The sequence below is a fragment of the Dunckerocampus dactyliophorus genome, chromosome 18, assembly GCF_027744805.1.
Source record: "Dunckerocampus dactyliophorus isolate RoL2022-P2 chromosome 18, RoL_Ddac_1.1, whole genome shotgun sequence".
Classification (NCBI taxonomy): Eukaryota; Metazoa; Chordata; class Actinopteri; order Syngnathiformes; family Syngnathidae; genus Dunckerocampus; species Dunckerocampus dactyliophorus.
The window spans coordinates 9,452,867-9,458,688 of record NC_072836.1 but is presented as its reverse complement, the minus strand read 5'-3'; positions in this window follow the sequence as shown (position 1 = coordinate 9,458,688).

Below are 5,822 nucleotides of genomic sequence, written 5' to 3'. Positions count from 1 at the left end.
AAATTTGGGAAAGGCAGTCCCAAGAGTATGCGCTTCGGAGCTTTAAAAAGTTAGAAATATAAAATAATTGGGGCTTTCAAACTAAATAAAAGTGAAGAGACATGCTTTTTGTTTTATATTTATATAAAAAGCAGCTCCATATAAAAGGCAAAGAAAATGACAAGTATAATTTCAGTCCGTGGGGATTATCCTCAGGTGCAGTACACAACTTCCTCCCTTCAAAAAGTAAGCCATTGTTGCTTTGTTTAAAATCCCGCAGGATAAAAAAAAAAAAAGCATAACTGGGTTGCATGTGTGGGGAAGGGGGAAAAAAAGATGAAGAGGATATGTTTACAGTCCTGTAGATGAGAATGAGTGCTGCATATTTCAGTGTAAACTACACCGAAGCGTGTTGAAAAGTGTGGTATGGGCTGGACCAAAAGGATGGGGAAGAGGGGGGTGCATTACACACACAGGTAATTAAAGCATTGGGTGACTGCTCTTCTTTTGCCATCTCAAACTGTCATCTTAGCTTTGTTTGATTTGAAAATGAAGGTGGTGTTTCTGCTTGCTTGACAGCTGGACTTGACCAATAACCTTTTTCCTCTCCCAGCTGGAGGCCTCAGCGCATCTTTGCTCTTTCGTGCATCTATCTGGATGACTTTGATTTTCTTTTCCATGCACATCCTCCTGACAACAGGATGCAAACTTCCTTCAAGGCCTAAGAATTTGTACATTTTAAGTGCAGATGTTGTGCTCGGCCAAGCCCTCCAGCATGTGTAAGTCTCACATTTCAGCCACCAGGAATGGGCAAAGATGAGACAAGAGGCAGATTCACAACAAAGAGGTGTGTGTGTGTGCATGGTTGGTAATCTAAGCCTGCCAAATAGCTGCAGGGAGAACGACATTCCCCCCGTTTGTTTCCCTTTTGCTGCATTCCTGCCTGCTCTTTGACGTGCGCTACTGGGAAGGGTGAGAGAGGAGACAGGAGGCAGGAAGTAACAGGTTGTTTCATGCCAAACTTATCAGGAAGTGATCACCTTCATTCCAGTAGGCACCTGCTTACACACACACACACGCATGCACGCACACACACACACACAGGTATGCACCATCTCCTCCGCCTTCAAGCCACTCAGGGCTGAGGAGAGCACCCTGCTCTGAAACAGGAGCAACGCTCTTTCTTGCAGCACAGAGGATGAGGATGACTATGATGATGCTGGTGGTGGTGGTGGTGGTGAAGCCACACACACACACACGCACACACACACACACACACACACACACACACACACACACACACACACACACAAGCACATATACTGTATACTCAAGCTTTGTGCCAAGCGCTCAGGGCTGGGGAAGCTAAGAATACACAAAATAAAAGCAGAGCATGACAGCTGGAAAATAAAGTGTGCTCAGGTGTTGTTCCACACGGGGGATTCTAAAGTTTGTTGTTCAAAAAAAAAAAGAAAAAAGTGTAAAGCAACTCTGCACCTCAGCCCGCCGCCACTGAATTTTAATATTAGTCTCAACAATGAAAACCATGGAGGTGGGGTGTAACCAGTATGAATGCATCACGTAAATGCTCCAATTAAAGCCTCTATCAATGGACCACAGCGTCTACGAACGCAAATAACAGCAGGGGTCAAAAATACTGGCATTACAGCTGTGGCTGTAGGCAACCCCCCGATTAACTCCACAAGATGGCAGTACCTGCATTTGACGTATTATGAGTGGTCAGCACCTAGCAGCTTTATTATCTCTGCGTGTGAGAGTCATGTGTGTTACGCTTGCTGTGCTGTTGCTTACAATGAACTCCACCCATCCATTTTCTATGCCGCTTGTCCTCACTAGGGTCGCGGGGGGGTATGCCGGAGCCTATCGCAGCTGAATACGGGCGAGAAGCGGGGTGCTGGACTGGTGCTTACAATGAACTCATCAGCACAATTAACTCTGGCTGAGCCATAATACAACATTGGTTCATGTATCGCTGCGTGCTGCCGCTTGTCCATTGTTGTGTATGTGTTCCACAGTGTTCACCTGCGCAGATAAAGACCATTCATCCACGAACGAATACGAACTGAGAGAAAATAACGCGGAGCACAACGACAACTGACCAGAACTCGGCTCACGGGTCAAAGTGGGGGAAAAGTCACAGTTGATGCACTCCACTGCTGATGGGGATGTCTGACAACTTCATGTCAAAACATCCGAACTATCCCTTTAATTTTTTCACAAAAGAAACCACACTTGCAATGTAAGATTTATTTACCAATCCTGTTTCGATTTTTTTGTGACAAAAGCAAAGGGATTTAATTGATTTAGAGTTGTAAAGTTTAATTAGAGTATCGTTGTGCAAAAAGTAAATGTTACTTTTTGTTTTAGTGTAGAGCTGCAACAATGAATAAATGAATAGATGATTCATCAATTAGCCGATAAATCTATTTTGGTATTTGATTAATCGTTTTTTGATTTAAAAATGTAAACATCCTCTAATTTCAGCCTTTCAAATGACAATATTTGATAATTCAAAGCAGACCTATTATCTTTGTGTTTAAGGAAAAGAAGATATTCACAAATATCAGTTTTGACTTTGGAAAACAGTGATCGACATTTTTTTTATTAAATTTAAACATTTTGTCTCAACAAAAGTCATTTAAAAAATCATGACCAATAGTCAACTAAAATAGCGTGTTCTCCTACTATCCAAAAGTAAGACAGGTTAGTGTTAACACATTCACTAATAATGTAATTTAATGATCCAAAGCTTTGTATGTGGCACAAACAAAAAGACGCCCTTGCAGTGCTTTGCAATCATTGCAAATTGCATAAACATACAATCCGAAGGCATTCCACACCGCGAACATAGCGAGCAAGTGAGCTTGTTGCTGTGTGGAGCACGACGTCGGATATCATTATCGCAGAAAAAAACGATAAAATTATGAAGCGATATCTCACTTTTATAACATCCCTAGAATTCATGGTACTTGTTAATAATCTTGATCTGCACCAACATTCAACGTCTTTTTCCTTGACCCACCTCTCTACACAGTTTTGTAGAAATCATCTTATGCAAACAGAATCCAGCAAATCACCTAGGAAACCCTGGCAAATCAAAACCCAAGGTGATATCCAAGTTCCATGTAGAAGACATACCACACATACCGTATTGCTGTTGTACCTAACCGTCTACCATCATAATTCACATCCCACTCAACAAGTTAGACGAGGTAGCATTCCAGCATTCCTTACAGCAGAAGTGTGACAACGCTTTGAAGGAGGCTGAGGCATTTAGAGTAAATAAATGAAAATAATAATCTACATCCCGTTCTCTCTGCTGATGTAAGAGGTCAATTAAGTACAATAATAACCTTAGAAACTGTTTGGGAAAGCATAAGCCAACCAGATCAACAAGTAGCAGACAAGTAAACTCCATACCTCCAGTCAGTAGTAGGGCTGGGCGATACGGCAAAAAAAGGATCACGATATATTTTTTCATATCGTCCGGTCTCAGTTGTTAAAATTGAAATCGTATTGATTAAGATGAACACAAAACTATTTAAAAAAACGTTTTTACCCAACAGTAAAACGTAAGTAGAAAAGTATAAAATAACAGTGGACTAGTTTAACTAGGGCCGCACGGTGGTCTAGTGGTCATGTTGGCCAACTCTGTCACAGTCTGGAGATCGGGAAGACCTGGGTTGGATTCTCCCTTGGACATTTCTGTGTGGAGTTTGCATGTTCTCTCCATGCGTGTGTGGGTTTTCTCCGGGTACTCCGGTTTCCTCCCACATCCAAAAACATGCATGTTAGGTTAATTGGCGACTCTAAATTGTCCATAGGTATGAATGTGAGTGTGAATGGTTGTTTGTCTATATGTGCCCTGTGATTGGCTGGCGACCAGTCCAGGGTGTTGCCCAAAGTCAGCTGGGATAGGCTCCAGCATGCCCCGCGACCCTTAAAGAGGAGAAGCGGTATAGAAAATGGATGGATAGTTTAACTAGTTTTAGTAGTTTAATCACTATCGTATAATCAATTGGGCGCTACTACTTCAAATGATTAAACAGATTTGTGCCATGGAGTACCTTGCACATCAGCTTGATTTGCTCCACATTGCTTAGGAGATACCCAAACCACCGCCACACAAATAGAAGGTGGCTGTTGACACGGACATTTCCGCCATGTTTGATCGAGCTGATCACCGTAATCAACCTGAAATGTACTGTGATCACTGATCACGATCATATAACCGCTCAGCCCTAGTCAGTAGTCTTGCTAAATCAGAACAGGAATACCAATATTGTTTTCATCAGCAAAGGATTTCCATCTTTGTTCTTAAATTTTGTGCAGCGCTGAAAAAACCACCACAGCTAGCCAGCCAAGGAGGAGTTTTAACATATTTATTTATTTACATTTCACATTTATCACACCGGGTAAGATCAATTGAGAGCAGCTTCTCGTTTGCAATGATGACATGGCAAGAGACCCCAGTAGAAGTAAAACAAAACAAAAAAACTGCACCGATGAATCCAAAACACAGCCATACAACCGATGAAGAAAAGGCAGTGAAGTAAAAAAACAACATAGATAACTACTAGTACATAAATACACCAGAAGGGGAGTCAACACGTACTACGGTCATCTAGGGACTATTACAGTTTCTGTTTGAACAGGTGGAGTGATGGAAGAGCTGAAAGTTTAAGGGAGTATTCAAGGGCGTTCCAAACACTTGCTGCAACAAAAACTGAAGGAATTTTGGCCAAAGACACTGCTTTTGGAAGAGACAGCGTAATTATGTCACTGGATGTCAGGTGGTAGTTACTATGGGAAATGTGCAAGAGGCTCCAGAGGTATTGAAGTGTTAGAAGCCAGTGATGAATATCATATCAGTTTATATAAATCACACTGAAAAGGCACACCAGAGGCGGATGGCTGAATGGTAGAGAGCACCCACTCCGTTAAGGGCATACTTGGAGGCCATTTTACACCTGACATTAACATAGTCAAACATGGGAGTGTGGTCATCTTCACCAGAGTATGTTTGGCACAAAGTGTGAAAGAGGTCTTAACTTACGTAAGGCCTTAACTTTGACCTGCAGGTTATAGATGTGAAACTTGAAAGAAAGTGACCCAGAGACCCACGTATTTGTGGGAGCTGACGAACGCGAATAACATAGATTTGGTCTTATTTGAATTGAGACACAGGTGATGATCGTGAAAAGACTTCTCAGTGGAAGAATGTGAGATGATAGCCTCGCCACATGATTTATGGAGCTGGAAAACAAAGTTGAGCCCAAGATGGAACCCTGAGGCACACCTTTAGAGATGTTAATAGGATCTGACACAACATTTTCTGACTTCACAATGCAACTCTCGGACAGGCCGGTACCAGAGAGCCTATGTAAGAGGACTTTGTGGTCTACTGAATCGAAGGCCTTGGCCAGATCTGAGAAAGCAGCTTTCCAGACCTGTTTTTTGTCAAATGGAGGTGATGATATCATCGCGGACCTGAAGTGTAGCACTGATGCATTTGTGGCCAATTCTGAACCCCGACCGCAGATCTGACAGGATATGGTTGGAGTCATTGAAGTGGGTCAACTGTTTGTGAACTAATCACTCTAAAAGTTTGGCCTGGCAAGGCAGGATGGATATAGGCCTGTAGCAGTTGGGGTCAGAGCCAGAGCTGCCTTTGAAAAGGGGGAAGATCATGGCAGATTTCCAGTCCGAAGGGAAAACACACAGACGAATGGGCAAATTAAACAAATATGTAATGGGGGCAGCAATAATATTAGCAGCTACTTTTTAAAACATGGGGTCAAAGACATCATAGCCAACATAAT